Raw genomic sequence first — 20,603 nt, forward strand, 5'->3', positions numbered from 1 at the left:
AGACTTCGCCCCGGCGCGTAGTGCGGACTAATTTACCAATTTCCTTTCGTTAATATCTTGATAATCGTCGTAGTCCTTGCAAAATGTCGCAGGATTTTTCTATTCCGACAAACTCGAGCGTCCAAGTCCAGACATCCTGTATACATAATGCATTTTTTCATAGATTAAGTTCAAAGTAAATATGCGATAATAGATTCAGAGGAATAGGAAATTTATGATAATTATTTCAGTTCCCAAAATATAAGCGACACACGTGAAACGGAAGGATGATAGCTCAGGGCACACAATGTGTCGATAGGATCATTTTGGTTAGAAAATTTTGTAACATTAGTTAAGTATCGTGTGTGTCCTTTCTTCGCAACGCAAGAAATATACTGTTTATCGTGAAACTTCGCCTTCGTGTTGTGCTATGCCTTGGATTTTCAATCGATAAGATGAAAAGATGATGTCGATGAAAACACTCTCAGATTGGCGCGCGCGAATCCTTTTGGCGACTGTCCGCGGAAATGCCGCCCGCGAACGTGGCTTAATAGACTCGCGCGGGGAATGTCTTGCAAATGCAGGCGTGCTCTATAACACGTTCTCCGATGGCGAACGCGCGGCGCATAATTTCAGCGAAAATCGCGGCGCCCGCAGCAATAAGCGAGCCGCGAATGGTAAACGTTATATTTGCGCGGACGCAAAAATTCCATTTCAGTCCTTGACATTTGCATAACCGAGTTTCCCGAAGCGCTACACGTGTCCAAACTACGGGCCCGAAGTGAGATCGCTGAGCTGTCTGCGCCAGCATCGCCGTTACACGCCGACGTATTTCCATAGCGCGGCCCATAATTAAATACAGCAAATTGGAATTGTCGAGCGCACGCGCGTGCATTGCGCGATCGGCGTATTATCTTATTACGCGAGCGTAGACGTAAAACGCACACCACACGTCTCAATCAAACCGGGGTCGTTTCCCCAACAGACGGGGCGCGTTCGTTCTCTCGCTAATTCCAGTTCTCTCTAAATTTCCGCCAGCGAAATCTCGCCGAGAACGAACGACGAATTCGCTCGAAGCGATAACGAAGACTGTCACACCCGGAATCGCTAAGAATGAAGTTTCACTCGAGGCTAAAGTGGATTCTGGCTCTAATGAGTTAACGTTTCGACCAATTGGAACAAAACTGCTCTCAGTGAAGGCGCCAGTTTCGCTTTCAATCTCTTGAAAATATCCCCGCTCGACGAGTGAGAGTGGAAAATTTATTCCATGTGACCGAAAGATCATTCGGATTTAAATGACTCGGCTGTCGCTCCACCCTTCGAGTGAGATTCCAATTCAGGAAATTTTTGAAAGCAAGTTTCTTGTGATGATCACGCCTTAGAGTGAAAATTCGCTCTAAGGCGTGATAAGATACCGCTGCTTGAAATCATAAGAGTAAATGTTTCAATCGACTAGAATAAATTTATTCCTCCGACGATGGGACACATAAATTTTTTTTTATTTTTCAAGCGCTGAGTGATGATATTCACTCAACGATTTCGAACGGAGGATCCGCCGTATATGAGTGAAAAATTGCTTGAATTTAAGCGGAGACCGGCGCTTTTCGAGTGAGATTGCACTAAAAAGTGGCAAGAACAGAGAATTTTCGGCTTCAAACCGAGAACACACGTTACCGTTATCCTTATCGTCGCGACACTTTTGCCGAAGATTTCTTCAACGTTAATCTTCAGCACGTTCGCCGTGCTGAAGAGCCTGCCTTCCGCAGATTCGAATCCCAATCATTCAATTAGATTAGAATATATCGGCTTAAGTTAGATTAGAATTCGCCTCCGCGAAATTTCAGTCGAGGCCGAACTTGGCGGTTTGCTGGTGGCTCTGCCGGCAGTTTTCCCAGAAACAGCAAACGAAGGGTGGTGGACGGTCCCGTGTTCGGCGGGTAAGGGCACGACACGAGAGGGTGGGAGAAGCGAGCGAGAGGATGTCTATACGCTACCGCCGCGGTGTGTGTAGGGGAAATGCAGCAGGAAGAGCGCGTAGGGGTGAGCGTAGGTTAGGGAAGGCTAGGGGCGAGTTAATTCGCTAATGAATTTTAAAAGGGGGCATGATACACTCGGCCTCCGTTCGGTACTTTGTCGTAATAATTCGATTTAGCCGAGCTCACTCCCGCGCCGACAGCACGCGGATCGTTTTGTGTACTCGCGAATGTACACAGCCGACCGCGGCGGGGATCGAGGAATCTCGAGAAGGAGGACGATGATTTACACATTTTTATCAGCCGCTTGGGGTTACTGGACTCGGGGCGATCGGCTGGAATCATTTGTTCCGCTTAGCGCGGAGCTTGCTCGGCGGCTGAAATAACAGCGTCGACAAAGCTACGAGAGGGCACGGAGGCGCTTCTATAATATATACCAACTAGACTATGCTGACTTTGCATGTAACGTGTCCCAAGCGACGACAGCGTGGGACGCCGTATCATTTCGAATTTACTCATGCGTGTATAAAATACTCTCACCGACGCTCACACACCGCGCACGCACACACTGCCAAAGTCAATATTAGAATTTATAATGCGTAACATGATCAAAATTTCCGGAGTACCGTTTCTAATTACGAACGGTCCACGCGTCGGTAAGCAATAAGTATGCAAGGTTCATCCCTGCAAGGGAAGAAGGCAATATATACATATATATATTTAAAGAAATACAGGAAATATATTTGTAACTTTAATCAAATAAAGCGTCATTTTTCCGGTTAGAGTAGTCGTGAATTGATCACGTGATTCACACACAGATATAGTACACACAATGTGCACACTCAAAATGGTACGACGCCTATTTGCCAGCGCCATCCCTAAAGTCTAATTGGTCTATAAGAGCCCGTGGCTATGCAACGAGGGTTAATTAATCGTGCAGTTTACATTAAGCGATATTATTACACATTAGTCGCGCGACAGGCGGCTCGTTCGTTGAGATTTACGCCGGCCGGCCGGCCGGACACGTTGAAAGCGATCCATTTTATCTTTGCTGACATTTATCTTGTAAATTGACTTTCTGTCGATACCACCTTACTCACTCACTCACACACTCTCTCTCTCTCTCTCTCCCCCTCTCCCCCATCTATTTCTCCCGAGCCGTTTGTCCCAGTGTAACGTATAAAAGCTCGGTTGTAATGTAGCCGTACTTTCCGCGAGATGAAAAAGTTTTAACTTGTTATGTCCCATTTGCGAACCCGCGTTATTTCCGCTGGACGAGCTGGATCTCCCTCGTGAATAACTTCCAAATTACGAGCCCGCTCTTTCGCTGGAGATTCTCAACATGTAAATTCGCCTCTCTCGCGAAGAGGACCGGAACGATGCATGTACAGGTGGACAGAGACGTCGGCATCCGGCGAGTCTCGCTGCCAAATTTCCCCGCAAAAATGCCCGCGTCGAGCCGTGCCTATCGATCATTCACTTTTTCGACGTTATCTCGGTACAGCTGTCGCGTCACTAGTATCTCCGATACATACATAAACATGCCCTCGTAATGATTACGTCTCGTAATTTCTCTTGAATCGTGAAATATATTCCACGACGGTGACGGTGCAACGTTATGCGCGGTGCATGCTGGACATTTACCCGCATAAAAAGCTTTTTTGGGATCTAATTGGGCTCTTCTTGAATTCTTAATAATCAAACTAGAATTTTTAAATTTTTTTTGTTTACATTTGTAACGATAATATATGTAAAATTTAGGATAAAAATGTATGTTGTAAAATAAATATAGACACGGCTATCGGCTAGCAGAAAAACGGGCTGCAGTCGTCACAAATTAAGACATTGTCATCGATTTAGACATTTATCTTAAACAAAAAGTCGAAAGTTTTTTCCCAAGATATTTTTGTTCATCTCCACTTTAGGTTCCAATTTTTTATTTTTTAGGTTGAGATTTTATCTTTTTTATGGAATACAAAATGGGACTCCATGTTCGATACCATAACAGTATACCAACGTTACTACCTGACAAAGAAATGCGCGAGTTCCTGCAGTATTTCTGTTTTGTTTCCAAACGAAAAAGTCATGTACCAAATAGTATTTTTATAGGATAAGAATAGAATTTAAAACTGGTATTGTACCAGATAACTAATTTCATGACTAGAATCTTTCTCATTTCGGACTTCTCGCTGCCAGTAATGAATCGTACGTTGATTTATAAAGGACCGATAAAATATTAAAACAAATTTAATTCACTCATTTAAAGATTCTCATAACTTTCGCCGTATATTTTTAAGGCAATTTGTAATATGTTGATAATATAATTTTTGAATTTAAAATATAATCTTATAAATATATTAACGAAGCAATAAACCTTTTCTTATGTGATGTATAATTTTTCGTTTATGTTTCTTTTATATTTATTGTTTTATTAATTATTTAAGATTTAAAACACGCATATGCGCACTTTGCGCAATTGGAATATTTGTTTCTCTTATGATGATCAAAGTTATTCTCTACTTCCTGAAAAATACTCGACATGTATATAATGTAGTAGGATATAATTTATTGAAACTAAAAAAAAATATTCATATTAATTTTCATATTAATTATGCATAATCAAACATAAGCAAAATTTTCATTTACCGTGTGGCCAACAATCAGCAAGCTAATCCCGCAGACGACCTGCTTTGTCTTTTGATAAATTCTGCTAATAACTTGAACCGTGCAACAATATAACGGAGTAGAGAAGTTTCCAATGTCAAAAAATGAACATTCATTTCTCCATGTTCACTCTTCTCCATTTTGCTGGTAAATATTGATACTACCATTTTAACGTTAATCTCACCATTGCTGCCTAAACTTACAAAATGTTTAACAGCGCATTTACATCATCTATTGTCCTGATAAGTTCAGTAAAAGGAATAATTTGGAAGAGGGAAAATTGTTTTCTGAAAATCCTGTGGTGGGGGCGGAAAAACGCCCCTTTATTGACCTTCCTCTTTTCTACGCGGATTTCATGCGATTCAACATGCAGGACGTGAATCGGCCGCCAAGACAACTGCCGCCTTCGCGTAAATATTTTGTCGCGCTACTCGCGACCGCTGCGTATAACGGCCGCGCGCTTCTGCGAGCTTCCGCGTCCATCCCATGCGGCCGCGTGACGCGCACTCGCGGAGGAAACGCGAAAAGAGAGAGAGAGAGAGAGAGAGAGAGAGAGAGAGAGAGAGAGGACAGACGCAAACGCGTTATTTTTATCCGTCGCTGAGCGAGATCCGGCCAAAGGTCATCGAACCGCGTTGCCGCTGCCGCGACAATTCCGTGCTTTTGCAGCCGCGCTGGCGCTATCTCCGCCCTCGCGCGCTCGTTTCGCCGACGCGTTCGCCGCGCGATAATAGCGGCTGTGGCGTTGTCAGGCGCATTATACTCCCGGGGTTCATCGCTCGTTTCGCGGAGCAACAATCGCGACAGCTGAATACTTCTGATTAGCGGCGACGCCTATCGCCCGTTGATCGCGTCCGCGGCACGCGCGCTGTCATCCCCCTCATCGCTCGCGACATCAATCCGCGCCGCGAGATAATGACGTTATCCGCGCCATGTGAAGCGCGATAATTGGCTCTATGAAGCGTCTAGGCCGCGGACGTTCCTGGAGAACTTGATTATTTATCGCTCGCGCGCACGCACGCACGCATGCATGCACAGGGGTGAAATATCGGCGATTATCCCGCCGCCATGTTCCTGCACCTGCAACGCGCGCGGCGCGCGCTGAGCTTCCTACAATTCTCATCAAAGCTAACTCGCTGGACTTTTATTTGTACGTACGTACGTACGTACGTAATAATCACGCAGTGGTCGGGAAGTTTTAATTCTATTACGCTCGAGCGTGAGAGAGGGGGCGAGGGGCGAGAGAGTATTCTCTCTCGCGCGCGCGCACACGTCGTTCCTCATGTCGCTCACCGTTGTCGGCGAAGAGACCGCGCTGTGTATATCCGGGCAACACGGCGTTAAACTTGAATTTTTCGCACGAGGAATGCGTAATTTTCCGGCAGGATCCTTCCCGTACGAGACGCTGCACGCGTCTCGATCACGCGCGCGCTGGAATCCCGTTTATTTATTTGGAGTATGCGTTCGTGCAAGGCATCGAGCAATCCGAGCCGGGTCTTCCTTTCTTTCTGTTTCACCCTCTCGTTTCGTCTTTCTCTGTTCTCCGTTTTTTCCTTTTTTATCGCAAAGCGCGCGTGAGTTTCGTACCGAGCTGGTTATCGCGCGAACGACGGCGACGCACGGCGGCGATAGGAAATCGAAGCGAGTGAAATTTTATCGCGCGAGATTAACTCTCGATCGGGGATGGTGGTGGAGTTGAGGGGGGCGGGGGAGGAAGACGCAATCCCGAAAGCAGCGGCGCGTGTACGATTTCCACACGTTGCCCGCCGAAGATTTAGATTCGTGCTCCGGATAGATAAATGGATTTCTCCCCGCCGGCCGATACACACGCCGGCCGTTAAGAAGATTAAAAAAAGTCTGCGTATCCGACGCATTGTTGCTGGCGAGCCGGTAGTTTTTTTCTTTCGCAGTGCATTCTCGCTTTGTGCGCGGATTCGACGATTACACGCGAGCGCCCGGCGCCCGGCGCCGACGATTCCGCGGCTGTGAAGATTTTCATTTCGCCGAACGCTCGCTCGGGGAAACGCGTGAAACTCGGAGCACCGGGGCGTTCTCTCTCTCTCTCTCTCTCTCTCTCTCTGTCGCGCGCGCTCGCGCTCGCGAACTTGAATCGCGAGCCGAATACTTAAGAACTGCATAAAATTCCGTCGCTGTGTTTCATTCTCGTTCGGGCCGCGCTTTAATTTCCGCATAGACGGAAAGTCCAACAAAAGTGAAAAATGCAACGTGGGTCCGCGCAGAGGCGAGAGCGGGGCGAACGGGAGGGCGGGGGCGCACGAATTAAACTGTAACCTGAATTTCGTCGTACTTTGCGTACTCCTCGCATAAAACAGGGATATTTTCAAGCGTAACGGCGCGATGAAGGTAATTATAGTTTACTAGAAAATCACGCGATAGAAGGAAGATTAGAGAGAGAGAGAGAGAGAGAGAGGAAGGGAGCGTGCTCGCGCGAGTCTGCTTTTACAATTTACACGTCACACACTAGTGCTTACGACTTCTGTCGATGCCCGGCTATTTTCAATTCTTCGCGACCTTCAGCCGAGGGAGAAGATATTTTTTTTATCAGACAGTTTCGATCTATTGACCACGCGGCGAACGACGACGGCGACGAGCTTCGCGAAACGAGAAGCGTGTCAATCGGTGGGACAGACGTCGTTGTTAACGAAGCAATAATCCATATCGGAATCGATCGTCAAAGTCGATCACTTGCTCGAAGCCGTTTCTCCTCTCTCTCTCTCTCTCTCTCTCTCTCGGCTCCCTCGTTATTTTTGGTTAAACGCGCGATACACCGCGAAACCGATCCGGCGATTTATTTGAAGTGCTCGCGGACAGATGGAAACGATATTGGGAATTCCGAATGAAAGCAGGTTCTGATCGGATTGTCGATTGAATAGCAACCGCCGGCGGAAGTGGTTTTCCGATATTTAAATATCGCTAGTCAGAATTTGCACGAACTTGCAAGCCGCCGCCGCCGCCTGTTTCACCCGCGTGCTCGCGCTATTGTTCCTGACCGAGAAAGAAATCGAGCTCTCGTGCCGTGAGTATTTCGGACACCACCGCGGATTGTCTGTCCACGTTGTCGTTTTACTCATATTTCTGTGCCTTTGCACACGACCGCATCGACTTTCGCGATTGTCACGACGTGAGACAGTCGCGGCGACAGAAACTTTACAGTGTCTTTTTTCGTCACGTTTTTTTAAGACATGTGCGACTTACTTGAACGTGCCGCGCGTTTCAACGTGGGGGATGACGATTTCAGAGAGGGAACTTTAAGAAAGACCTAATTGTCCCGCACAGAAATTTTCCCATGCAGCGTAGAGATTCTGATTGAAATTCCCAGGGAATTCACATGCTTGGCTACATTCTTTGCCCCACAATTGATTATCCGATTGCGATGCTAATTAGCAATCTTATTCTTATCTCAAATATACCGTGTAGAAATCTCCCCATCCAAAGTGTTATGGTGGTGGTATAATGATAAAATGAAAGCTTGCAAGAGTTTAATGTTGTTTTTCATCTTTCACATTTCTATGAATGTTAATATATTTGTTGTATAAATGTTGATTTCTCAGTAATAAGAAATAATATTACATCATTACATAATTTTATAATTTCAACATAATTTCGCTGATATTACATAATTTACCTCGCCACGGCTGCACTCGTTTCGCCGCTCGTTGCGGAGGAGAAAGAGGAGGAGGAGGAGGAGGAGAAGGAGGAGGAGGAGGAGAAGGAGGAGGAGGAGGAGAGAACGGTGTGTGTAGTATGTGTGTCTTCGACAAAGAGTCGAAAACGCCCGGTGCAAGACTGCGGCTGAAAGATGCGGGAAAAGGTTCTATGCTCATCGAAACCTATTGGAACTTCATCTTCGTGCTTAAGAGGCAGGCGGCTCAGGATTTATGAGTTTGGAGAACACTTTAGGAAACTTAGTCTCGCTAAATGGATTATAGATTCGAGCGCGAATGAACAGAGTCGGAGACGGGGGTGGGGGGTGAGTGAGCGCATAAAGCAGACTTATCTGCGATCTAACAAACTTTATATATATATATATATATATATATATATATATAAATCCTTAGTGTGGATAGACACCCACAAATTTATAGTTTCCCCCCGCGATCTAATTATGTTAGCTGCATTATTAACATGTGTTTCGCTATTTCGGAGATCGGAAAAAACGATGATGAGGGCCTGAAGAACGATTACAATCTTGATTCTAACGCGCGCAGCGCGTTCTCGCCTGCGTCCCTTCCCGCAATTTCCTCCGCAATTCGCCATTCGTAAAAATAAGTTTCAGGTTTGGGACGCGCTGCGCGAACAAGCGCCGACGAGGATATTGCATACTCGTATTTACAGAGGCACAACTGCGCCCGCGTATCCGCGAGTTTCGAGAACTTGGGAGCTTCGTCTTAATGCTAAACGGCTTACAACTTGTGTCGGATAGAGAGAGCATAAAGATAACTGCGTCTTGCGCCGGAAACTATCCGTTTAGCGATGACATATATATTGTTGGAAATATAATTTTCGAAAATGCAGAAAAAAAGAGAGAGGGAGAGAGGGGGGGGAGAGACATACTCGCGTTCGCGCGAGTGATAATAATTCGCGAAGAAACGAGCGGCTCGCATACATCGCATCCGTCTCAGCAAGCGAATAGATAACAAAATTATGTTCTTCGGCCGATTTCGCGCGGACTCTAACAGAATTCCAACCTGAGGTTTAGTTCCAAAGATGCATATTATATCGAAAATTGTCGAAAATCTTTACGAAGGACAGCGCCGTGTAATAGTGGATGCGAATTACGTGACACCCTTAGTATTCCATTCGTCACCTCCTGATAAGCGTGGCTTGCTTATCCCGCGTAATTGCGATCGACGATTTAGGTTGTTCCCTCAGGTGGAGAGGCAACCACAGTTGTGTTAAATAACACGGGTGTGTTGCAGTTGAAATAGATTATCGATGCTCGACTCGGTCGACGTGTATCGGGCCGATTGGCCCGCGAAGATGGAGTTTCGGGAACATCGAAACTTCGTCATAATGTTAAGTGGCTTACGGGGCTCTGTCCGAGAGAGAGAGAGAGAGGGGAACGCGGAGTTTGAGCGTGCCGTTGCCGACTGCCCGCTTAGCGCGCCTGCGGATCCGTTTTAGTAAGTAAAAACATATCCGGGGCATGAGGAAGCAAAAAGGCAAGCGCTGCTTTACTTAAGGCGCACGTCCCGCGACATTTAACTCTTTTAAAACCGTTCCCCTCACAATCTCGGCGGAACGTCGGAGTTTGCGGGAGGATTTGCGCCGCGATAAGTAGAAAAGGACAGGAATAAATAATAACGGGGAGTAACTGAATTAACGAGGAGCAAACCGCGTCCGTGTGGACGACTCGCAGTCGCGATACGCTTACGTTTAACAATAATTTGACGTTGGCTGTTATTATCGCCAAATTTACATACATCTATTTTCGTCTAAGCGAGTTCTCAGAATGCGGCAGTCGGCGGCAATCGCAAATTCTCCCAACATAAGAGCGGCTGTTAAAATGTTAATGTGAAAATTGATTATAAATTGAAAGGAATAAAACTTTTATTCCTTTTATCACTCACGTGATCGAGATTGAGGCTCTTTGCACGGAGAGAGAATATATTTATCATATAAATTCTTTTCAACTGCATCATGTTCTTCAATAATGTAGAAATAGACTCCCAGTAGAGTTTATCTTGCGGAGGAACGTCGTAAATTTGTTAATAGCAGACCGTGTAAATCATAAAAAGCATACGTGAGAAATACAGAAGCAATAAATTTAACATGGAATGTCAATATGTTCCTCGGATTATTCCTCGGATTGTTGTGTACGAAATCCTATAGTAATTTCTACTTCCCGTGCAAATATTCAGTCACAAGAAACATTTCAAGATAATAAGAGCTACGCATTAATCATACTTGCGAATAATTATTTTTTTGAATACAATACGATTCTCAGCTCGATTTTCCGCGGAGGCATATTTAATGAAATGACAACGATATCATTTCTCGCAAGAGGACTAGTCAAGTCGATTGTCCATATTTTGCGAACCGAAAGGAAATAACGCTGCCGGACACGGTCGCTCGCACGAGGTGATCGATCGATCGATCGAGTAGCCGCGAAGGCTCGACCGCGAGTCTACGATTTCGTGGGGAACACCAAAGATAGTCTCGCCCGCCTCTCTGACAACTTGCAAATTGCTTCCCTTCCCTCGCGAAACGATACGCCGCGCGCGAATCGTCCTTTTTCATCTTCTCTGCTTGACACACCGCTTTGACGTCGCTGGATTTTCCAGCCGCGGCGTTCCTTCCTCGCGTCGCTCGTCCTCCCTAAAGGCCCGGGATATCGTTCCAGCGTCTTACCGCGCGCCACGCCTCGCCCCAAGTTTGTCCGCAAGTCAAACTGTCAGGATCGATTGAAAGTTCGCCGGACTGAGCGTCGCCGGACAATTCTCAAGGATGGGAATTGACGGCGGTGCGTCGGCGTCGCCGTGATCCAGAATATGACGAGACGTCCTTCGGCGGGCGAGCGAGAGAGAGAGAGAGAGAGAGAGAGAGAGAGAGAGAGAGAGGGACAGGGGGGAGATTCCTGATTGCTGCAGAATGTTGAAGTTCCCGACGAACGACGAGAAGCCGGATATCCCGCATTAGGATGGGGTATCGATTCTCGCTGGATTTTTGCGCTCCGTGATTACGAGAACTCGCCGACGTGAGCGCACAATTTATCCACCTGCCGCAGTTCGTATCGCCTCTAGGCGGTTCGTTGCGACAACGTATAAAGAATCAAACGTAATAAACGTTGTAGAGACTTCGGCGAGAGACGATACTAGCGTGGAAAATTATCCGGGATCTATGTGGGACATTTAATCCTGATGGACATTTAATGCAGTTCACGCGAGCGGTTGTGTATTAACTTCTGAACTCCGGTAACTGAAGAATAGAAGTGTAAAAAGTTTCACATTTGGAATATTTGTTTCCTTCTCAGCATGTCTCTCATTACAATCAAAGTTACTCTCTTGCTCTTAAGATATACTTAAGATATATGTATAACATAAGATATAATTCATTGAAACTGAAAGAAAATGTGCGAAACATCTACATTGAATCTTCACGCAAGTTATTACTTAATTATACATAATTAATTATATACTTATTATGCACTTCATTATACGTAATCATACGTAAGCATATAATTACTTATTAATTTATAATATAAATGAGTAAATGGAGTAAAATACAAGTGAGTTTCAAAATATCCTGTTTACTCGAAATTGCTGACTCATTACGCACGTGCCTGCACTTTTTACTGCAATTTAGATATGTGATGATAACTTGGAACTCTTCTTAAGCATTAAGCAACAAACTGTACGTTGATAATGTATAATTTGCGCGTGGAACAATACCACGCAGTTACTGTATAACGAGATACAATTACTGCGATAAAAACGATAAGGAAATACGCTCGTTACCGTTGAAGTATAAAGTAGATTAGAACCGCTCGTTCCTTCTGCCTTCAGTGTTAGATTACATACTTGTCTTACCGTAAAGGTGAAAGACGTAGTCTAGTTCAGCCGAAAAAGAACGGATACTTAGCTCGACTTTTCTCCCGAAATTTACGCAGATTCAAGTTAGAGGTGTATCATTTCAAACATACGATTCTAAGAGAGAAGTTTCAAGTTTTGCCGATATTTTCCTTCTCTAATCTTTATACCACACTAGAATTTGATTTTTATTTTTTATTCTCTTGAATTCTCAATTGTGTGCAAAATTGGATTTTCCTTTGTATCATAAAATGTAGCCCGAATGTACTGAAGAAAACGCTGAAGAAATTGCCTACAATTTGTCTATTTCTGCTCCGATTTCAGGAGAAGCAGAGAAGCTATTTTTTAGAATAAGAATAGGGTTCTCAATTGGTATCGAAATCGGATAACCAGGGACAAATCTGAAAATTCTAATCGGAGTATACGCCGTGTTCGGGAAAGTGCAGAGATATTTCTACGCGAGTAGGAGCCGAAAAATCGAAAGATCCGCGCGGTCGAAAATCAATGAATCGCCAATAAAGCTGGGAGTGTCAGGAGTTTCGGTTTGGGGTTTGGGCGAGTCGCCGCGCCGTCGGCGTCGCCGGTCGGTATGGGCTATTTGCAATGGCGAATAGGGGTGATGTAGCGTGGCCGTGGGTAGTGCGACGGAATTCGAGAATGAAGAACAGAAGGGAGATGAGAGGGCTGTAGGCTACGAGGGCAACGAGGACATCAAAGGACTTAGCCGATCGGGTCGCCGAACGCAATTAAAACTTTTCTACTTCCACCGGTTAATTTGTCTTTGTTACCGGCGCGATGGCACGACACTCCCTTTCGTTATGAAGCGCCGCTCATTCGATCCGCTTTTTCGACGCCCGCTGCTGGCTCATTGTCAGCAGCAGCAACGGCCATTGCTACTTCGGCTGTTTGAATATTCCGTCGGAGATAACCGAGCGCGAAGAGAGCCCTTCGTTTGTTCGCACGGCCCTGTTCCGAAAGTTTCGCTCAGTTGTCCTCGTCGATCAACCTTTTTCGAATATTATGCACGCGTACTGTGCATCCGTGGACGACGAATTGTCCTGAAGTAAATTTAGCGAAGCAAGTCTAAAATCCACATTGATAGTTCATTACGTGAAACTTGCCTCAAGTGAGATAATCTGATTTAAATCTAAAATTAAATGCGAATCTTACAGACTAATCACACGGCTATCACACGGAAAGAAGCAACTCCCTTAGTGCAACTGAATTCTCTATCTGCTTGGGCGCAAAACGAAAACTCGGTTATATTAATAATATTTTACCATTCATAGAATTACACAGATGGAAAACAACATTAAATGCTTGCAAACTTTTATTTTATCATTATACAGTTAACCATCACCATGATATAGAATATAGAGATCGAAGATCAATATAAGAACCCAAAATAAATCTTTTTGCCTGTCTTTTTAGTAAGTAAGTATCATACAATAAGCCATAAGACGTCGTCATTTGTTTCGTATTGAAATAGAAATAGTACACACTTTCTTCAACTCTTAAGAATTTAAACTCATTTTAGTTAAATAACATTTTGAAAATAAAATTCATACGCATTTTATGATCAAATTATGTTTATATATTGTTATCGTTGTTTGGATATCACTCTGGTGGCGTAATTTTGGCGTTGACATTTAACGGACGTATCATCCTCACAATAATCGAATCCTGTCGCTTGTTTTACGATATGTTTAAACATGTGCTCTAGTGCGGATCACAGATGCGGATAATTTTATGAAAATTTTGTTACATTCCTCTTTTAGACATAATTTTTCACTTAATTAGAAATTCTGCATTCTAGTCTTGTAATAGTTGAAGTATTATGCATATTTCCATCAAATTAAAACAATTCCCTCATTCATTCATTTTTCTTTAATTTCACCTATAGATCTTATAGATCTTCCTCTTCTTAAGCTAGCTGGAAATTAATAATTTGAGGCTTGAGGAGGAGAAAAATATACTTGTTAATTAATGTATTCCTTTATAGGAAATATATAATGTAATAAATGGTAACTCATTCTTATATTATAAATTCCTTCTTTTACCTTTCTTTCATAGCCGATTTTTATTACGATTGTATAAATAAAAGGAATAGAAAATTTTCGAAAATAAACATAATAAAGAAACATAAAAAATTAAATTAAGTCAAAATTCTTTTATATTGAGAGATCGTAGAATTATTTGAGTTCCATATGTTAAAATAACATGCCCGTACATAATCAGTTATATTTACATGACTATCAAAATATTTGTATTACGCGTCATACTACGTATCGTATTCTAAATTTTATATCATATATCAGAGTCTATACATACCGCGTTTTAAAATACCACCTTAATAACATAAGTTACCATTTAATAACAGATTTATATAATTTATTACATACAAGAATTAATATAAAGTGAGCTGCCATCAACAGAATATAGGCTGAGTATCATCAGTGCAAAACATAATACGACCTGAAAGAATGATTTATGTGAGGAAAATATGAAAAGAAAGAGCGGACAGAGAGAAATTTTATTTTTCAAATACTCTCGATAATCAACATGCAACATTCTTACTAGCTACATGACATTAGGTGTAATACTTACAATAAACTTCGCCGAAGCCATTTTAAGAAGAATCTTTTTTTCTGCGGTTTTAGGAGTTGAGGTAAAGTTTTTTCCTTCGAGTAGTCAATCGAAAGATGTGTAAATATCTTTACTAAAAGACGGATAAGTTTGTATCTGATATTTCGCTTTCAATTTTTACTACAATGTTATATGTACGTGGATCGCTCAAGTAGAATCGTCATGAGAACTGAAAAGAGAGTGGTATTTATACATCAATGGTAACGAGCATATTCCTTATCATTTTTATCGCAGTAATTGTATCTCGTTATCGCAACTGCGTAGTATTGTTCCCCACGCAAATTATGCAATATCAACGTACAATTTGTTGTTTTATGTAAGAAGAATACCAAGTCATCGTTACATATCTAAATTGTAGTGATAAACGCAGGCACGTGCATCATGAGTCGGCAATTTTGAGTGAACAGAACGTTTTGAATTCACTTATTTTATTCCATTTATTCATTTATATTATGAATAACTGAGTAATTATATGCTTATGTTTGATTATGTATAATTATGTAATAACTTACATGAGAATTCAATATAGAAGTTTTGAATAATTTTTCTCAAGATTTAATAAACTTTATTTTATATTATATATATATCGAGTATATCTTAAAAGGAGGACAGTAATTTTGATCGTAATGAGAGACAAGCTGAGAAAAACAAATATTCCAATGGTGAAATGCACGTTTTAAATCTTAATAATAAAATAATAAATATAAGATAAACGTAAACAAAAAAATGTATATCACATGAGAAATTATTTATTGTTTTGCTGATATATTTCCGATTATATTTCAAATTCAAAGATTATATTATGTGAGAAAAATATTCTTTTTTTTCGTTTTTCCTTGTTCGCCCCTTTTTCTTTTTCTTTTTCTAAAAAATGCCGTCGATCTATTGTTGTGTATACCTTTGAAGAAAAGTACACAATTGTAATAAAAATGTTGAATTTATTCTTGCTTCTAATACCTTTCATACGAGTTCTATATTGAATTCTCATGTAAGTTATTACATAATTATACATAATCAAGCATATAATTACTCAGTTATTTATAATATAAATGAATAAATGGAATAAAATAAGTGAATTTAAAATGTTCTGTTCACTCAAAATTGTCGACTCATAATGCACGTGCCTGCGTTTATCACTACAATTTAGATATGTAACGATGACTTGGTATTCTTCTTACATAAAACAACAAATTGTACGTTGATAATGCATAATTTGCGTGTGGGAGAATACTACGCAGTTACTGTATAACGAGATACAATTACTGCGATAAAAATTAAAGGTATATGCTCGTTACCATTGATGTGAGTATTGCATACGAGAATCCGAAATGGGCATTCGGAGTGTTGAAAAACAATAATGATCACAGTGAGGTCAACGGTGCGGAAAACGATGTGTTTACGTTTGGAAGATAGAGACGCGGATCATAAAAACGATAGAGGTAGGCAGTTAGTCGCTGTTGGACGCCCGAAAGAGACGTGCCATCGCCGCTCGTGCAGAAGGTTGGTGAGTGTTAATCAAATCATTGTTTTCTAATGTTCATCGGGTGACCGGTGTCGAACATTGTTCCCTTGTACAATTAATTGATTTCTCTTAATTCCGAATATCGATGTCGTCGTGCGTTTCCCCTACGACACCTGTCCGAGTCAGATGTTTTCTTGGTCACTAGACCGGGCTCGTCGTGCGTTTTCCCGGGGAGGGGGGCGGGGGAGAGCCGGTATGACCTAAGTGATCTGAGCCAACAACTGAGAAGGACATTTCGTGCGCTTTCCCTTGATGTCCATTGTATCTCTTGATGCTGGATGCTGGATGAGCTTCAGGCTCGGATACGTTGGTGATTTCCTCGTGTGCTTTCCCTTGGAAATCTCCGACGTCCGCCAGCGGTTCGAATGTGCGCATACCTCATTCGGATCGCCATTTTTAATCAATTATCGCGTGAAGTAATTGCGCAAAAACCTGACTCGAAGGTGTTCTGACACTCGGTGCGTCTCCTTATCCCGCTCGACCGCCACCGACCGTCTGAATTATATTATATATACATATATCGTTATGCTATCTATTGTTTTTTTGTGTTTGCTACCTCGAACTGCTCGTCTATTAATTCGGCTCTTAGTGTATGCATAAGGCAAATAAACAAAAGAAGGAGGGTCATGTCTGTACGGACTCCCTCCCATGTTATTTATATATCCTATACGTTACTCTTACAATTATTACATTATACAGAGAAAATTGTTTTTCTGAAAATTCCATGGGGCCAAAAATCGCCTTCCAGATATAATTCATTGAAACGTCTTACAGAGGATTTAATGTTGTGAACTTACGGAATTTTAAGCTCTTTTCAACGACGTAAATAATCATGTTTTAAATTCATTCGCAATAAACATAATATGTGCATGCTATACCACGAATTTTACAGACTAATCGCGATCATACGGAAAGAAGCAACTTCCTTAGTACAACTGATTTCTCTATCGCTTGGGCGCAAGACGAAAACTCGGTTGTTTAAGAACAGAAAGATCTTTGCGGAAAGTTTCCGTTTCTACTCTGTCAATTGTTCTCAGTTAACTCAAGATGACTTTTTAAACAGCTGAATTCGCAGACGAATATTTTCTGGCGCGATAACATAGATAAGATAAATGTCCCAATTAGCGACAGCGTCGCAATCTGTAAAATTTGCACCGATTCTCTTTGGTAAATCACCTACAGTAGAAAAGAAAATTTAGTATCTTTAACGAAACTGTTTGGTTTAGGCATTTTTTAATAGCAACCAAATATCTTGTTTTGTATAACAAAATATTTAGTTGTCTCAACTAAATATATTTTTTTACTTTGTTCTCTGGACCAAATGATTTTGTTCTTAGACTTCATATATAAAAATTAAGCATTTTAGTTATTTTATCCATAAAAATTACATAATAACGAAATATTATTTCACATAAACTAAAATAATGGATACTATTTTGCCTTTCTGTGCACTAAAATTTAGATTTTATGTATTAAGAAAAGATTATAGTATTTTTAACAAAATTCATATAGTTAAAGTTTTTTGGTTGCTATAACAAAAGTATTACATTATACGGAACAAACCGTAACCAAACGAGATACTTGTTTACAGGAACTAAACAGTTTTATTGGACATATTTTAGCCAAATTATTTTGTTGTTACAACAAAATTTTGGTTCACGCAACAATACATTTTTCCTAGTGTAATATGGTTTATTCTAAACATGTGCTCTTATTCTAAATTCGATATATTATCAGTTATGACAAAAAGTGCGTGTCGGATTTAATGTTAAAAATTGAATATCGCGTAATGCTAAAAAAGAAAAAAATAATATTCCGTGAATCACCTAACGTTGATTTTAGCTCGTATTATCCTGTGCGATCAATTAAGTTTAAAATTTCAATAAATCGACATGGAGAAGATAAGAACATTCGCACTCTCGCTTTTTTACGTGAATATTTTTCTAGTTAAAATTGGTTAGTGAGCTCTCTATAACGTCCTGAAGTGAGTCAGCAACTCGACTGTTCAACTGTTGCGATAGGCATTGATATTCACACTTTCTCGCGTGTCTTAGCGGCGGTAATAAATAGAATTTTATTTGTTCGTCCACTGCACGGAGGGCAGAGCTTGATTGAATTAACATGAGAGTGACGGCGCAACTGAACGCAAAAAAGAGCTTTGAAGAGCCCGAACGGGTCGCGCGCAGTGTGATAAAATCAAACGCGAAATACGCCGCTGTTTGATTTCTCGCAAGGTCATGAAATTTACTTCATTCTTGTTATTATCCCGGCTGGTCGGCCCTATTTCGGGGCTTCTTCAGGGCGGTAAATACAATAAGAGGATAAACACCCCCTCTGAGTGTGTGGAAGTGTTTATTTGTGTTTACCAGTGAAGAGTGTCTGGAAGTAGAACCGAGAAGTCTGGACGGTAATGAGGAAATAAAGTATATTTCTTGACACATTATATGAGAAATCAAATATCAACGTGTTCTCCTTCGACTCGAATATCAGCGCAGCCTTTTCCAATAATAAATAATTTCACACAACTAAATGCGTTTCGATCGCGCATCTGTCGCCGTCGCGGAATGGAATCGAGCGATACAAATTTTCCTCGGCTTCTTCAAGAGTCGATTTCCCTCGCCGAGTGAATTCGCCGGCAAGCCAAGGTATTTTTTCGAAACCCCCTCCCCCCTCCCCCTCCCCCCTCCCCCCTTCGGCGCTTCGACGAAAGGGCCGACGCAGCAGCAACGCGCAGTAGCAGCACACCCTGCTGCAAGCGCAATCGATATCAAAGTCCAATTTCTTCTATATCGTCGCTGTCGGTCAGCGGGCTGCTCTCGGCGGCTGCTCTCGCTCCGCGAATCCCCTTCTCGCGTGAGAAGCGCTTTTTTATTCATTAGGGCGCAGCTGCTTGCCTTCGGCGACGGCTGGTCCTTGCCGAGTCCTGAATATTCGCGATGGAATGAAGCGCCGGCGCTCTGTGTTTTGACGCAGAAACGATAGACGGAGAATCGGCGAAGAGCCCGAAACTTCGGAGCCGCGCCAGATGGCTGTCTCTCTACCCTCTCGCTGACGGCGAGCTTCTTGTCGAGCGCTCGGCCAAAAATCGCTTAGCCCAGACGGACAAGCGGTCGATAAAGAAACAAGAAAGGAGTAGCCGGGCTCGACACGCGACGTAACATCCGTTCTTATGCAGCGCCATTTCGCTTTTTCCTCCCGCGGCGCGAGCCAATGAAAAGCCGTTTGCGCCGTGTCCAGGTCCTTCAGGCGACTTCTTACACACTCCGCTGCCCGATAACCCGACGAGAGAGACACCCCGACCCTCTTCGTTCCTATCGCCTTCCGGTCTGGATCGGTCGCGAGCCTGCCGAGGGGTTGCCGTGTCCAAATGTGGGCGGGATGAAGGACACCGGAGAGAGATATTTTTGCCCTGATTATCTTTCATCCATCACTCTCGCCTGTTTATTCGACGTTGAAAATAAACGCCTGGCGGTAGGCGCGACAGGGAAATCGATCGTGCACGCACACGTAGCCGAAGAAAGTGAAAATGCGCATTGCGGACCGCGTACGCCAGGAGAGAACAGGACCGCTCCCACGTCCTCCGTAGGCTCTCTCTCTCTCTCTCTCTCTCTCTCTTGAGAGCGAGGAAAAATTATAGATATTTATATCCTGCCCGGCAACATAGGTAGCGTTAATAACGCGTGCATCAGCCTAGAATCCTGGAAATGGAGATTCGCTCGTTCATTTTTCCTGTGTGCCAACGGACGACATTCTCTCCCCTTGTCTCCCTCGATAACTCCTCTCCCCCTCTCGTCCCAGTCTTTTTCTTTAGCGATCTTCCTCTTCTTCTCTGTCCTCTGTTTCCCTTTACAATTCGTATCACGATTTCGTTTTCAGACTCTCTCTCTCTCTCTCTCTCTCTCTCCCCCCCCTCCCCCCTCTATCTTGCTCTATCTCTCTATACGTTAAGAGAAATTCTTATGGCTCCCCTCGGCGAGCATGGAAAGAATGCGAACAACGGGCTTTCCTCTTACGTTCCCGACAAGCCGTGCTCGATTTGTCAAAGGACGACGGCCGTCGTTCTTGACGTAAATAAATCCGCGTGCCTCGACGTTTTTACAGTCCTATCGTGTTCAGCGGAACTCATTACGCGGACGGCTTAAACGAACTCGGCGCTCGCGTTAATTACAGCCTCGTCGTTCCTTTTTTATAGATCTTATTCGCGGGCGAACGTTTCACGTCGGATCCTCATTCGAGAGAGAGAGAGAGAGAGAGAGAGAGAGAGAGAGA

At 42.9% G+C, this 20,603-nt stretch overlaps 1 protein-coding gene and 1 long non-coding RNA gene across 3 annotated transcripts in view; one reads left to right on the top strand and one right to left on the bottom strand.

Annotated features, from left to right (window-relative positions):
• Positions 1-20,603, top strand: part of nAChRalpha1 (nicotinic acetylcholine receptor alpha1) — a 158,479-nt gene that overhangs the window by 83,434 nt on the left and 54,442 nt on the right. The gene's annotated exons all lie outside the window — the stretch shown is intronic.
• On the bottom strand, positions 13,484-14,974 carry LOC105191784 (uncharacterized). The gene is made up of 3 exons (XR_850471.3): positions 14,774-14,974; positions 14,569-14,641; positions 13,484-14,099 (listed from the first exon to the last, which is right to left on the bottom strand). It is a non-coding gene; the product is annotated as an uncharacterized LOC105191784 (long non-coding RNA).

Source organism: Harpegnathos saltator, unplaced genomic scaffold, assembly GCF_003227715.2.
Source record: "Harpegnathos saltator strain DR-91 unplaced genomic scaffold, Hsal_v8.6 scaffold167, whole genome shotgun sequence".
Taxonomy (NCBI): Eukaryota; Metazoa; Arthropoda; class Insecta; order Hymenoptera; family Formicidae; genus Harpegnathos; species Harpegnathos saltator.